At 47.1% G+C, this 15576-nt stretch overlaps 2 protein-coding genes across 4 annotated transcripts in view; both read left to right on the top strand.

Moving 5' to 3' along the window:
- Positions 1–704: 704 nt before the first annotated feature.
- LOC119967269 (4-galactosyl-N-acetylglucosaminide 3-alpha-L-fucosyltransferase 9-like) overlaps positions 705–15576 on the top strand; it is a 167785-nt gene continuing 152913 nt past the window's right edge. The window contains exon 1 of one of the 2 annotated variants that reach the window (XM_038799575.1): positions 705–825. The gene's annotated coding sequence lies outside the window, so the exon portion shown is untranslated. The remainder of the gene's footprint in view (positions 826–15576) is intronic. The other variant, XM_038799574.1, reaches the window with a different exon arrangement.
- LOC119967266 (4-galactosyl-N-acetylglucosaminide 3-alpha-L-fucosyltransferase 9-like) overlaps positions 733–15576 on the top strand; it is a 116975-nt gene continuing 102131 nt past the window's right edge. For both annotated transcript variants that reach the window (XM_038799570.1, XM_038799569.1), the window contains exon 1: positions 733–825. The gene's annotated coding sequence lies outside the window, so the exon portion shown is untranslated. The remainder of the gene's footprint in view (positions 826–15576) is intronic.

Here is a 15576-nt window from a genome sequence, read left to right on the forward strand (position 1 = left end):
CCGGGTGCTCCGGTTTCCTCCCACAGTCCAAAGATGTGCAGGTTAGGTGGATTGGGCATGATAAATTGCCCTTAGTGTCCAAAATTGCCCTTAGTGTTGGATGGGGTTACTGGGTTATGGGGATAGGGTGAAAGTGTTAACCTTGGATAGGGTGCTCTTTCCAAGAGCCGGTGCAGACTCGATGGGCCGAATGGCCTCCTTCTGCACTGTAAATTCTATGATATCTATGAACTGTCATAATACCTGTTTGAACCCCTTCCTGATAAGCTGCAGAATCATTCGACTCCCAGCTAACCCGCTCGCGCGTGCCAGCAAATGCTGCAGCTTGAGATCAATGCAGTGCCAGCAGTGGCTGCCTTGACCATAATAGAAATGAAGCACCTTCAGCCGATTGTGGGAGATCGCCCGAGTCCAGGGCTGTGTGGATGTCAACAATATCTATCACCCGAATTATATTACAGCACAACTGTCGATGGCATTGTATTTTGCTGCTCTCTGTCGGTACGAGAAAGACAATCGGTTGAATTGGAAACGGGGGTGTTGATATAGTAAAGTGGGTGAATGGAGCAGCAGAACCATGGACTCCGTATCCGCGATCTCAGCGCCACTTCGCCCGAACTGACGAGAAGACGCCACTTCCTGTCGGTCAGGAACATTACAGTGAGGAATAAAGAGTCCCCGACAAATATCTGCAGCACATCGCAGCACCGCAGGATTCAGAGCATCCAGGGTGGCAGATGAAAGGACACGTTTGTCCTGTTCTTAGAAGGAGTCGCCTCTGAAAGATTCATTTTTCCACAATGATGTGGATCCTATTCTGAGACAGTGAGTATCTGGGATTGTGATTTATTGTCAAAACATCGTTATTTCCCCAATTGCACCTGGAGGTGATTTTTTTCCCCATCGCTGGGACTGTAGCATTTGTACAGGATTTTGGGGGGGGGGGGGGGGGGGGGTGGTGGTGGTGGTTGGCAGAATATTGAGTGAGAAGAATGTGGTGGATGGACCGATAATGCATTATTTATTATCCCTCAATGCGGTCTCAACGCAATTGACTTTTTCTCAAATAGCTTCATTGTAAAGGTTTGCAGCAACAGAAATAACAACGTAAGTGAAGTCCCGTCCGTGGAATTCGAAATAACCTGCGTGCAATTTTGCACAACGATGGATTTATTCATCAAAACTGTAGTCAGGGCAAAATCAGAATCGAAAAGTCAGCATTTCTGGCAACCTGGCCAGGGGATGAGGAAATGAAAGGCTGTTTTGCGTTCAAACGCCCATCGGCTATTATGAGGTGTTTACAGTTGTTAGACGGGGCCGTGTACATCCAAGGAAAAGTTGTTGAAGAATATGGCTGTTTGATTATTAAAATACTCCATTCTATTGAGATGATGTGTTGTGAACTCGTGTAAACAGGCAAAAGATTAAGAGGCGGACCAATGTACAATTCGCCTTTCAAAACGGTCTATAATCCGCGTCAACTCCCGCATATCCTCTGGTCAAAATATTTATCTTAAAGCATCACATTAATTTTAACACAAATGTTCCCAATGAATAGATGCGGCCATGATGTATTATTCTGATTTCTGAGCAGAATTCTAACCAGTTAGCGCGCGTGTGTTCTAGTTTGTAAGAAAGGAGAGTTTATATGATAATTGCAGAACCCAGTTCAGCAATGATTGTGTAGTGCCACATTTGCAACAACCCGCCCAAGATTAAAAATCTTCCTCCAAAGCACCGTCACTTTGACCAAAAGGTACTCCAGACTTTGAAGTAAGTTCAATGTGATTTATTGAACCTGTGATGTGGAGGTGTCAGCGTTGGACTGGGGTGAGCACAGTAAGAAGTCTTACAACACCAGGTTAAAGTCCAACATGTTTGTTTCAAACACTAGCTTTCGGAGCACTGCTCCTTCCTCAGGTGAATGAAGAGATATGCTATAGTAATTCAGTCTAACTAACCTGTCAGCTCTAAGCCACGTGGTGGGTGTGATGCTTCTGATCTACCCCTGTCCTACTCTCTATGTGTCGCCTGTGGAGTCTTGTCCGGTTCACTGGAATCATCTTTGGCTTGTCGATACTCCCCGTCCCCTTGTTTAAGAAGGGTAGCAGGGATAATTCAGATAATTATAGACCGGTGAGTCTGATGTCAGGGGTAGGGAAGCTGCTGGAGAAGATACTGAGGGATAGGATCTATTCCCATTTGGAAGAAAATGGGCTTATCAGTGATAGGCAACATGGTTTTGTGCAGGGAAGGTCATGTCTTACCAACTTAATATAATTCTTTGAGGAAGTGACAAAGTTAATTGATGAGAGAAGGGCTGTAGATGTCATATACATGGACTTCAGTAAGGCATTTGATAAGGTTCCCATGGCAGGCTGATGGAGAAAGTGAAGTCTCATGGGGTTCAGGGTGTACTAGCGAGATGGATAAAGGACTGGCTGGGCAACGGGAGACAGAGAGTAGCAGTGGAAGGGAGTTTCGCAAAATGGAGATCTGCGACCAGTGGTGTTCTGCAGGGATCCGTGCTGGGACCATTATTGTTTGTGATATACATAAATGATCTGGATGAAGGTATAGGTGGTCTGATTAGCAAGTTTGCAGATGTCACTCAGATTGGTGGAGGAGCAGATAGTGAAGGGAACTGTCAGAGAATATGGCAGAATATAGATAGGTTGGAGAGTTGGGCGGAGAAATGGCAGATGGAGTTCAATCTGGGCAAATGCGAGGTGATGCATTCTGGAAGATCCAATTCAAGAGCGAACTATACGGTAAATGAAAAAGCCCTGGGGAAATTTGATGTACAGAGAGATCTGGGTGTTCAGGTCCATTGTACCCTGAAGGTGGCTGCGCAGGTCGATCGAGTGGTCAAGAAGGCATACGGCATGCTTTCCTTCATCGGACAGGGTATTGAGTACAAGAGTTGGCAGGTCAGTTGTATAAGACTTTGGAACACATTTGGAATACTGCGTACAGTTCTGGTCGCCACATTACCAAAAGGATGTGGATGTGGATGTTGGAGAAGGTGCAGAGGAGGTTCACCAGGATGTTGCCTGGTATGGAAGGCGCGAGCTATGAAGAGAGGTTGAGTATATTAGGATTATTTTCATTAAAAAGACAGGTTGACGGGGGACCTCATTGAGGTCTACAAAATCATGAGAGGTATAGACAGGGTGGATAGCAAGAAGCTTTTTCCCAGAGTGGGGGACTCAATTACTAGAGGTCACGAATTCAAGGTGAGTGGGGAAAAGTTTAAGGGAGATATGCGTGGAAAGTTCTTTACGCAGAGGGTGGTGGGTGCCTGGAATGCACTGCCGGCGGAGGTGGTAGAGGTGGGCACAATAGCGTCATTTTGGATATATCTAGACAGATATATGAATGGGCTGGGAGCAGAGGGATACAGATCTTTAGAAAATAGGCGACAGTTGTGGATAGAGGATCTGGATCAGTGCAGGCTTGGAGGGCCGAAGGGCTTGTTCCTGTGCTGTAATTTTTCTTTGTTCTTTGTTCTTAATAGCAAGGAAAGTGATATTACCGGAAAAGGTGAAACTTTTTAATGCAAATTCGTGTATCTGTAAATATTCAGATTTGTCGTTTTATGACAGTCAAAATTTAATTACAAATTCTTCAAAATATGTAAATCTGTTCGCCACAAACAAATCTTTCATTACAATAATCCCTCTCCTTTCCTCCCAGTTTTGGAATTTATTGTTAAGTTTCATCAGTTTGAACATATGATTTGGATATATTGGCGTAAGATTTGATACTTCACCTCATAAAAAATGTTGGCAAAACTCCCTCCAAAACATCAATGAGGATATTACTTCTGGATTTTTAGAATATTTATTCGGAGGCAAAGGTATGGCAGTGGTGAACAATGCCCATAGTCCTGACCTTTTACAGGTGCCTGACTCCACCTGGACTCATATCTCCTTTGAATCTTCATACTATTTTAGCACCTGTTCAGTGTTTGCTGCACAATATTAATATTTTAAAAATTGCTGATGTCATGCCTCTTGACTGTCAATCTTTTAGGAGAACGGTTGTTTGTACTCTTGCTATTTTTCCAGCCCAAATGAATGTTGAAATGAAACCATTTGTTCCCAGAGAAAAACATTTAGGTAAAAGTATTGGTAAGACCTGAAATGGAAAATGAGGTAGGACATTTATTTTTATCAATTGGATTCGGCCAGCGAAGGATAGAGGGAGAGTGTTCCATCTTTGTAAATTAACTTTAACCTTGTTTCCCAACAATGTGCTATCTGAATCTTTTTGTATTGAAAGTGCAAAATTGTCAGACAAAATGGTAACACCTATAAGTTGACTCCTATCTTTGATTGGTTGATAGGGAAACATTCACTTTTTCAAAATTTATTTTCTATCCTGAGAAAGTCCCAAATCGTTTCAGTAGCGTCTGGATATTATTTGTCGTGGGAATAGGATCTGTTACATATAAAAGAAGATCATTAGCAGAGGGGGATAATTTATGTTCTATTCCTCCTCTGACTGTTCCTTTCCATCCACTCAATGATCTCAAGGCAATGGCTAATGGTCCAATTGTTAATGCAAATAAAAGGGGGAAGGGGGGGGGGGGGGTAGGACATCCTTGTATCATTCCCCATTGTAATTAAAACTATTTTGAATTAATATTGTTAGTGTTAATGCTAGCTTTAGGTGCTTTATATAGTAATTGAATGCATTCTGAGTGGTAGCACAGTGGGGATGGCACAGTAGCACAGCGGTTAGCACCGTTGCTTCACAGCTCCAGGGTACCAGGTTAGATTCCGTGCTTGGGTCACTGTCTGTGTGGAGTCTGCCCGTTCTTCTTGTGTCTGCGTGGGTTTGCTCCGGGTGCTCCGGGTTTATCCCACAGCCCACAAATGTGCAGGTTAGGTGGATTGGCCACGCTAAATTGCCCTTAGTGTGCAAAAAAGGTTAGGAGGGGTTGCTGGGTTACGGGGATGGAATGGAGGTGTGGGCTTGGGTGGGGTGCTCTTTCCAAGGGCCAGTGCAGACTTAATGGGCCAATTAGCCTCCTTCTGCACTGTAAATTCTATGATAATAAATTTAGGTCTTATTCCAAACTGTTGCAATACTGTCCATTCTACTTTGTCTAAGGTTTTTTCAGCATCTAGTGATCCAGTAATCTTTTGTTATTTTCCTTCTGTTGAGAATATTATATTTAATGATCGTCTTCCATGAGATGGTCAATATCTACATTTTACAAAACCTATTGGACTTAATTAATGATCAATGGAAGATATATTTCTAATCTAAGTGTAAGTATCTTTGCCAAGATCTTGGCATCTACATTTAGTAGTGATATGGGGTGATGTGGTCCACATTGTAATGAATTTTTTTCTTTCTTTAATAAAAGTGAAATTGATGATTGTATTGTTGTTTCTGGAAGAGATCATTTTACAACTGGATCTTCAAACATTTCTATTAAGAGTGGAATAATCTATCAGAACATTTTTAATAATATTCTACTGGGAATCCATTTGGTCCTGGTACTTTCCCAGTTTGCATCTGCCCTATTGCAGTTCTAACCTCTTTTATTCCAAATGGTATTTCCAACTTTTCTCCTCGATTTTTCTCTTTTAGTTTGGGAAAAATAAACTCTTCTGAAAAATTATGCACATCTGATTCATCTATTGGTGGTTCTGATCAGTAACTTTTTTCAATTGATGGGATGTGGGCATCGCTGGTAGGGCCAGCATTTATTGCCCATCCCTAGTTGCCCTTCAGAAGGTGGCGGTGAGTTGCCTTCTTGAACTGCTGCAGTCCTTGAGGTATAGGTCTAGGGAGAGAGTTCTAGGATGTTACCCCAGCGACAGTGAACAAGGGGCAATATATTTCCAAGGCAGGGTGGTGAGTGACTTGGAGCGGAACCTCCAGGTGGTGGAGTTCTCAGGTGTCTGCTGCTCTTGTCCTTCTAGGTGGTAGTGGTCATGTGTTTGGAAGGTGCTGTCTAAGGAACCTTAGTGAGTTCCTGCAGTGCATCCTGCAGGTGGTACACATGGCTGCCACTGTTCATCGGTGGAGGCGGGTCTGAATGTTTGTGGAAGGGAGAGCCATCAAGCAGGCTGCTTTGTCCTGGATCGTGTCAAGCTTCTTGAGTGTCGTTGAAGCTGCACTCATCCAGGCAAGTGGAGAGTATCCCATGAGATTCCATACTTGTGCCTTGTAGATGGTGGACAGGCTTTGGGAGGCAAATTTCCACATTGCCAGGTAGATGCCATTATTGTAGCTGAACTGGAACAGCTTCGCTAAGGTGCGGCAGGTTCTGGAGGACAAGCCTTTAGTCTATTGCCAGAATATAGTCAGGACCCTTAGCCTTTGCAGTATCCGGTACCTTCATCATTTCTTGATTTCACGTGAAGTGAATCGTATTGGTTGAAGACTGACATTGGTGATGCTGGGTATCTCCGGAGGAGACCGAGATGGCTCATCTACTCGGCACATCTGGCTAAAGATGGTTGAAAATGCTTCAGTTTTGTCTTTTGCACAGATGTGCTGGGCACTTCCATCATTGAGGATGGGGATATTTGTGGAGCCTCCTCCTCCAGTGAGTTGTTTAATTGTCCAACACCATTCACAGCTAGGTGCAGCAGGAATGCAGAGCTTAGATCCAATGCGTTTGTTGTGGAATTGCTTAGCTCTGCCTATTGCCGCTTTTGCTATTTGGCGCACAAGTGTTGTAGCTTCACCAGGTTGCCACCTCATTTTTCAGCATGCCTTATGTTGCTCCTGGCGTGCTCTCCTGCACTCTTCATTGAACTAGATTTGATCCCCTGGCTTAATGCTAATGGTAGAGTGCGGGATATGCAGGGCCATGATGTTGCAGATTGTGGTTGAATACAATTCTGCTGCTGCTGATGGCCCACAGCGCCTCATTGATGCTCAGTCTTGAGTTGCTAGATCTGTTCGAAGTCTATTCCATTTAGCATGGTGTTAGTAGCACACAACACGATGGAGGGAATAATAATAATAATCGATTATTGTCACCAGTCGGCTCCAATGAAGTTACTGTGAAAAGCCCCTAGTCACCACATTCCGGCGTTTGTTCAGGGAAGCTGGAACCAAAATTGAATCCGCGCTGTTGGTCTTGTTCTGCATTACAAGCCAGCTGTCTCAGCCCACTGTGCTCAAACCCGTGTCGCGTCTTTTCGTCCGACGTCACTTCATCCAACGACACTTCGTCCATGTCTTTTGGTCCAACGTCTTTTTGTCCGCACGTCTTTTGGTCCAACGTCTTTTTGTCCAATTATTCAATTCCGTATAAAACCATTTAATTGATAAAATGCAAGTACAATACAGCAAGTGAATTTAATTGCTAAAATGCAAGTAATTGATAAAATGCAAGTAAAATGCAAGTTGAAAAATGCAGTTAAAAAATCTAAAAGTTTACTAATTACTTAAAATTCCCGAAGTTACTTAAAATTGATGTAAATTGTAAGCAACATTCCTCAAGAAATCAATTTTTGTTGTAGAATCATATTCAACGACCAATCTTTTGAGGCGTTCAGTTATTTTCTTATATCGCATACATGAAGTCGACTGATCTCCCCGAAGAATTTGAGACTTTTTGCCTATTATGAACCCTTCCTCTTCCTTTAGAGTTTTGATTAACCTCCAGATATTCAAATGAGCTCCACCCGCAGAACGCTTTATCGCAGAATGAAACCCCTCAGCAGCATTATTTGTTCTCGGTAGATCTTGTAGAACACGCTGATTAACATTCCATACAGCTGTCGGTAATGTAGGTGTTTCTCTCCTTTGTCTGGCACCACGTCCTCTCACAATGCCTATGTAAGTCAAGTAGAAGTAAACGATGAATTCAGCAGGTATTTCTTCATCGTCTATCAAATCTTCATAAGCCTCTTCGACATCTTCAACGGGGAGGAAAGCTAATGCTGAAAAACATCGAATTTTAAGACAGAATTCAGAGTCTGTATTGTATTTTTCTTTGAGGCCTAAATCGGTAATTTTTCGAAACACAGATTGGCTCAAATGAAACAAACATGCCACGACAGATGAATTAAGGAATGATGAATTAATTGCCTTGTGAACTGCAACTTCGAAATCTGCCATGATATCAATCGGATCTGCATTAGGTTGCATAATTTTCAATTGGTCAAAAAATAATTCGTATGTCTGCTTTCTTTTATTCGGCAGTAATGCAAAGACCCATGGAAAACTGCTTCCTTTAACTTGTACATGAATGCAGAACAGTTGAAACCACTGTTGTGGCACAATCTTGAATGTCCCATCGCATGCCCAATGACGATATGATGCTAAATCCTGAAGAGCACTTTCTGATGCGAATACTAGTAAGCGCTGTTGATCCTCGGCGCCTGAATCGTATCTCAGAAACTGTTCGCCATTGTCAAGTTTACAATATTTGTCAGGTATTTCAAAACCATGTCTAGCCGCTGGATTAGCGGGAAATCCAGAATTTTTTTGTCGGCACCTTTGAATAGTCCTTGAGACGACGGGCAACCTAGGGAGTTGAGAGCAGGTATTTTCTGATAGCTGCGTAAACTTGGCCGCTAGTATGCTACGCGAACTTGCTGCTATGTTTTCCACTGCTTCATGCTTTATTTCTGCAGCTGCTTTTCTAGCATTTAACGAATCAACATCAGCTGGATGAAGGTGCTCATTAGAGAAATAAATAATTTTCGGCTCATTGTTTTCCGTTACCGTGTGAATCCGCACTGAACACAGCCTTCTTTTCTCACATCTCCAGTATTCTTTTCCTAGGTTTGGACTGCTCGAATGAAAATCGTAGATGTAGTTATTTCCATCAGCTACCTTCCTTTTGCTCTTCGTTGACACAATGAACTTTGCCATTTCGGGATGGGCGAATTAAGAAAGAGAACATTAACGAGGCTCGTTAAAGGAAAGAGAACGATAATAACTATCCTTTAACGAGGCTCGTTAAAGGAAAGAGTCCGGTAATAAAAATCCTTTATTGCATATTATACCTTGCTATGTGCATTAGAGACGATTTCTATTTACAAAAAGTTAATGTGGGGAGTGGAGTGGAGTGCTAATAAGCAAGTTACAAAAAGTCAAGTTACAAAACGTCTTTGACAAAAACAATCACCCGACAAAAAAACGTAACAAGTCACAAAAAGTCTTTGACGAAAAAAATCATCGGACAAAAAGACGTAGGACCAAAAGACGTGCGGACAAAAAGACGTTGGACCAAAAGACGTGGACGAAGTGTCGTTGGACGAAATGACGTCGGACGAAAAGACATAGCACCGCTCAAACAGCCCCTGGGTATGCCCAATGTGAAGACATACTTTGTCTCCACAAGGACTGTGCACAGTCACTTCTATTCTGACCTATACAGATGCATCTGCAGCAGACTGGTGAGGATGAGGTCAAGTATGTTTTTCCCTCTTGTTGGTTCCGTCACCAACTGCTGCAGTCCAAGTCTGGCAGCTATGTCCTTTAGGACCCAGCCAGCTCGGTCTGTGGTGTTACATTAAAGTCCTCCACCCAGAGCATATTCTGTGTCCTTGCCACCCTGGTGCTTCCTCTAAGTGGTGTTCAACATGGAAGAGTACTGATTCACCAGCTGATGTGGTAATCAGCAGAGGGTTTCCTTGCTCTTTTAGAACCTTAAAACCTCATGGGATCCAGAGTCGATGTTGAGGACTCCCAGGGTAACTCCCTCCCGACTGTATGCGACTGTGTCGCCGCCACATCTGCTGGGCCTGTCCTGCCGGTGATACAGACATGGTGATAGTGGTGTCTGGGACATTGCCTGTAAGGTATGATTCTGTGAGTTTCACTATGTCAGGCTGTTGTTGAACTAGTCTGTGAGACAACTCACCCAACTTTGGCACAAGCCCCTAGATGTTAGTAAGGAGGGCTTTGCAGGATCGACATGGTTGGGTCTGCCGTTGTCGTTTCCAGTGGGTGATTTGATGCCGAGTGGTCTGTCCGGTTGCATTCTTTTTTTGTGTTTTCGGAATGGTTGAATAGAACTGAGTGGCCTGCTCAACCATTTCAGAGTCAACCACATTGATATAGGTCTGGAGTCACATGTAGGGCAAACCAGGTAAAGATGACATATTTCCTTCCTTGATGGACATTGGTGAACCAGATAGGTTTTTACGACAATCATTTCATGGCCATCATTGGACTTTTAACTCCAGATATTTTGTTGAAATCAAAGTCCACCATCTGCCGTGGTGGGATTCAAATCCAGGTCCCCAGATCATTATCCTGGGCCTCTGGATTACTAGTCCAGCAACAATACCACTACGCCATCACCTTCCCTAAAGTTTCTTATGAAAAGTTACAAATGCTCAATTTAGTTTGTCTGGTGTTTAGACCAAATTACCTCCAGATTCTTGAATTTGTATTATTTTTCGAGAGGCATTTTGTTGCCTTAACTGATCTAATAAAAGGCGGCTAGCTTTTCTCCATATTCATATATAATTCCCCATGACTGTCGTAATTGCCCTGTGGCTTCATTAGTAGTAAGTAAATTGAATTGCATTTGTAGTTTTGTTCTAAAATCACTGGGGTTTGATTTCTTGTGTATTTACTCTCCATATCTTGAAATCCATTCATTAAATCCTGGAGATCTTCCCTTATTCCTTTGTTTCTTGGTGGTTTAAATGAAATTGCTTCATCTCTAATTACCATAATTATCATTGCCAACAGCTCCACCTTCAACACCACAATCCCAGCCAAGCCCATATCAATTTTCCAAACCGAGGGCTTGACTCCTCGAATTCCTAACCCATACACCACAATCAGTAAGGATAAACAACAACACCTCCTCCACGATAGTTCTCAATACTTGGGCACCACAGGGAATTTAACCCCCTACTATACTCCCTATATACACCTGACTGTGTGGCAAAATTTGGCTCCAACTCCATCTACACGTTTGCTGATGACACGACCTTAGTGGGTTGGATCTCGAACAACGATGAGGTGGAGTACAGGAGGAAGATAGAGAATCTAATGGAGTGGTGTAACGACAATATTTCTCCCACAATGTCAACTGAACTAAAGAGCTCCCCCATTCCCCACTTCCCCATATCCCTCCTTCCCCCATAATACCCCTTCCCCTATATCCCACATATCGCCCCCATCCCCCATATTCCCCTTCCCCCATATCCCCCGTCACCCAAAATAATACATGCGTGGCGTCACTGCACAAAAGAACCCCCACCCGAGACCCATCGCAAATTCTCTGGCCGGGAATAGGCTAGTAGCAGTGTGGCCCATCACGGACACGTGCACCGACAGTTACGCCGCGTGGCACCACTGCGCAAAAGATCCGCCTCCGGAGACCCGGCAAAATGGCCGCCCACCATGGAGCGCCAAGTGAGATCCCCCACTGCCTGCCCCCCTTTGCCCCTTCCACATTCCCCTTTCCCCATATCCAACATCTCTCCTTCCCCACATCCCCTTCCCCATTATCCCCCAATCCCCCCTTACCCCATATCCACATTCCCCCACATCCCCCTTCCCCCATATCCCCCTTCCCCATTCCCCCATATCCCACTTCCCCCATATCCCCTTTCCCCCATATCCCCCTTCCTCCAGATACCCCCTTCCCCATATCCCCTCTCCCCCATATCCCCCTTCCCCCATATCCCCTTCCCCATATCCCCTTCCCATATCCCGCTTCTCCATGTCCCCTTCCCCCATATCCGCCCTTCCCCATATCCCCATTCCCCCATATACCCCCTTACCCCATATCCACATTCCCCCATATCCCCCTTCCCACATATCCCCCTTTCCCCATATCCCCTTCTCATATCCCCTTCCCCTATATCCCCACTTCCCCCATATACCCCTTCACCATATTCTCCATTCCCCATATCCCCCTCCCCATATCCCCCTTCCCCCATATCTCCCCTTCCCCACATCGCCCTTCCCTCATATCCCCTTTCCCCTTCCCCATATCCCCTTCCCCATATTCACCTCCCCATATCCCACTTCCACATATCCTACTCCCCCATATGCCCTTCCCACATATCCCCCCTTCCTCCAGATCCCCCTTTCCCCATATCCCCTCTCCCCATATCCCACTTCCCCCAGATACCCCCCTCCATATCCCCCTCCCCATATCCTCCTTCCCCCATGTCCCCCTTCCCCCATATCCCCTTCCCCATATCACCATTCCCCCAAATGCCCCATGCCCCCTATCGCCCATATCCGCATTCCCCCAGATCCACCCTTCCCCCATATCCCCATATCCCCCTTCTCCATGTCCCCACTTCCCCATATCCCCCTTCCCCCATATCCCCTTCCCACATATCCCCTTCCCCATATCCCCCTTCCCCCATATGCCCCCATATCCCCTTCCCCATATCCCATTCCCCATATCCCCTTTCACCTGAATCCTCTTCCCCCATGTTTACCCATCCCCTATCTGACCTTTCCCATATCCCCCCTGCCCCATATCCCCTTCCCCATATCACCCCTTCCCCCATATCCCCCTTCCTCCATATTCCCCTTCCCCCATATTCCCAGCCGCCATATCCCCCATATCCCCCTTCCCCATATGCTCCCCCCCACATCCCCTTCCCCATATCACTCCTTCCCCCATATCCCCCTTCCCCCCATTCCCACTTCCCCCATATCCCCACTTCCCCATACCCCTTCCCCATATCCGCCTTCCCCCATATTCCCACATCCCCCTATCCCCCTCCCCTATGCTCCATATACCCCCTTCCCCATATCTCCACTTCCCCATATCCCCCTTCCCCATATTCCCGCTTCACCCATATCCACCCTACCCCTATTCCCCATACCCCCTTCCCCATAACGCCCATATCCGCTTCCTCCATATCCCCCTTTTAACCCGTCATCCCCCTTCCCCCACATCTCCATTTCCTCCCTATCCCCTCCCCAATACACCCTTCTCCCAGTATGCCCCTTCCCCATATCCCTCATATCCCCTTCCCCATAACCTCCCCACACATCCCCTTCCCCATATCCCCCTTCCCCCATATTCCCACTTCCCCATAACCCCACTTCCCCCATATCCCCCCTTCCCAATATCACCACTTCCCCATATCCCTCCTTCCTCCACATTCCCACTTCCCCATCCCCCCTTGCCCCTATGCCCCCACATACCCCCTTCCCCATATACCCACTTCCCCATATCACCCTTCCCTATTTTCCCTCTTCTCCCATATCCACCCTCCCCCATATTCCCCCATATCCGCCTTCCTCCATATCCACCTTTTCCCCCATATCCCCCCTTGCCCAAAATCCCCATTCCTCCCTATCCCTCTTCCCCAGATACCCCCTTCTCCCATATCCCCCTTCCCCATATCCCCGTTATGCCCCCATATACCCCCTTCCTCCAGATCCCCCTTCCCACATATCCCCTCTCCCCATATCCTTCTTCCCCCATATCCCTCCTTCCTCCATATGCCCCCTTCCCCCACAATCCCTTCCCCCTATATCCCCTTCTTCCATATCCCCTTCCCCATATCTCCCTTCCCCATATCATTCATTTCCCCTTACCACATATCCTCCTTTCCCCATATCCCCTTCCCCATATCCCCCTTACCCCATATCCGTTCGCCCTTATCCCACATTCACCCATATCCCCACTTCCCACATATCCCTCCTTCCCCATATCCCCTTCCCCCATATCGCCTTCCCCATTATCCCCCCCCCATATCCCTGCTTACCTCATATCCCCGTTCCCCCATATCCCTTCCCACATATCCCCCCTTCCCCCATATCCCCCGTCCCCATATCCCCTTCCCCCATATTCCCACTTCCCCCATATCGCCTCTTCCCCATATCCCCCTTCCCCATATCCCCTACCCCATATCCCCTTCCCCATTATCCCCCACTATTCCCCCAGAGGCCCGCTTCCCATATTCTCCTTCCCCATATCCCCCTTCTCCATACCCGCCTTCCCCAATCATCCCCTTCCCACATCGCCCTTCACATATCCCCCTTCCCCCATATCCCGTTCCCCATATCTCCCTCCCCATATCCACTTCCCCATATCCCACTTCCCCATAGCCCCTTCCCACATATCCCCCTTCCTCCAGATCCCCTTCCCCCATATCCCCTCTCCCCATATCCTCCTTCCCCCATATCCCCCCTTCACCATATCCCCCCTCCCCATATCCTCCTTCCCCATGTCCCCCTTCCCCATATCCCCTTCCCCAAATCACCATTCTCCCAAATTTCCCATGCCTCCTATCCCCCATATCCGCATTCCCCAGATCCACCCCTTCCCCCCATATCCCCATATCCCCCTTCCCCATGTCCCCTCTTCCCCTTATCCCCCTTCCACCATATTCCCTTCCACATATCCCCTTCCCCATATCCCCTCTTCCCCATATCCCCCTTCCCCATATCCCCTTCCCATATCCCCTTTCACCCATATCCCCTTCCCCCATGTTTACCCATCCCCCATCTGACCATTCCCCGTATCCCCCTGCACCCATATCCCCTTTCCCATATCACCCCTTCCCCATATACCCCTTCCCCCATATTCCCACCCGCCATATCCCCCATATCCCCTTCCCCTTATCTCCCCCCCCACATCCCCTTCCCCCATATCACTCCTTCCCCTTCCGCCATATTCCCACTTCTCCATATCCCCACTTCCCCATATCCCCTTCCCCATATCACCCCTTCCCCATATCCCCTTTCCCCATATCCTCACTTCCCCATCCCCCTCCCCCTAAGCCCCCATATACCACCTTCCCCATATCCCCACTTGCCCCATATCCCTTCCCCATATTCCCGCTTCTCCCATATCCACCCTACCTCTATTCCCCATATCTCCCCTTCCCCATATCGCCCATATCCGCCTTCCTCCGTATCCCCCTTTTCCCCATATCCTGCATTCCCCCACATCCCCATTCCTCAATATCCCCTTCCCCAGATACCCCCTTCTCCCATATCCCCTTCCCTGTATCCCTCATATCCCCTTCCCCATAACCTCCCCACACATCCCCCTTCCCCATATCCCTCCTTCCCCATATTCCCACTTCCCCATAACCCCACTTCCCCCATATCCCCCTTCCCCATATCACCCCTTCCCCCATATCCCCCTTCCCCCATATTCCCACTTCCCCATCCCCCTCGCCCCTATCCCCCACATACCCCCTTCCCCATATCCCCACTTCCCCATATCACCCTTCCCCATATTCCCTCTTCTCCCATATCCACCCTCCCCATATTCCCCCATATCCGCCTTCCTCCATATCCCCCTTTCCCCCATATCCCCCCTTCCCCCACATCCCCATTCCTCCCTATCCCCCTTCCCCAGATACCCCCTTCTCCCATATCCCCCTTCCCCATATCCCCGTTCCCCCATATACACCCCGCTCCATATGCCCCCTTCCTCCACAATCCCTTCCCCCTAAATCCCCTTCCTCCATATCCCCTTCCCCATATCTCCCTTCCCCGATATAGCTCATTTCCCCTTACCACATATCCTCCTTCCCCATATCCCCCTTCCCATATCCCCCTTACCCCATATCGCCGTTCCCCCATATCCCACATTCCCCCATATCCCCACTTCCCACATATCCCTCCTTCCCCCATATCCACCCT

The sequence above is a fragment of the Scyliorhinus canicula genome, chromosome 6, assembly GCF_902713615.1.
Source record: "Scyliorhinus canicula chromosome 6, sScyCan1.1, whole genome shotgun sequence".
Taxonomy (NCBI): domain Eukaryota; kingdom Metazoa; phylum Chordata; class Chondrichthyes; order Carcharhiniformes; family Scyliorhinidae; genus Scyliorhinus; species Scyliorhinus canicula.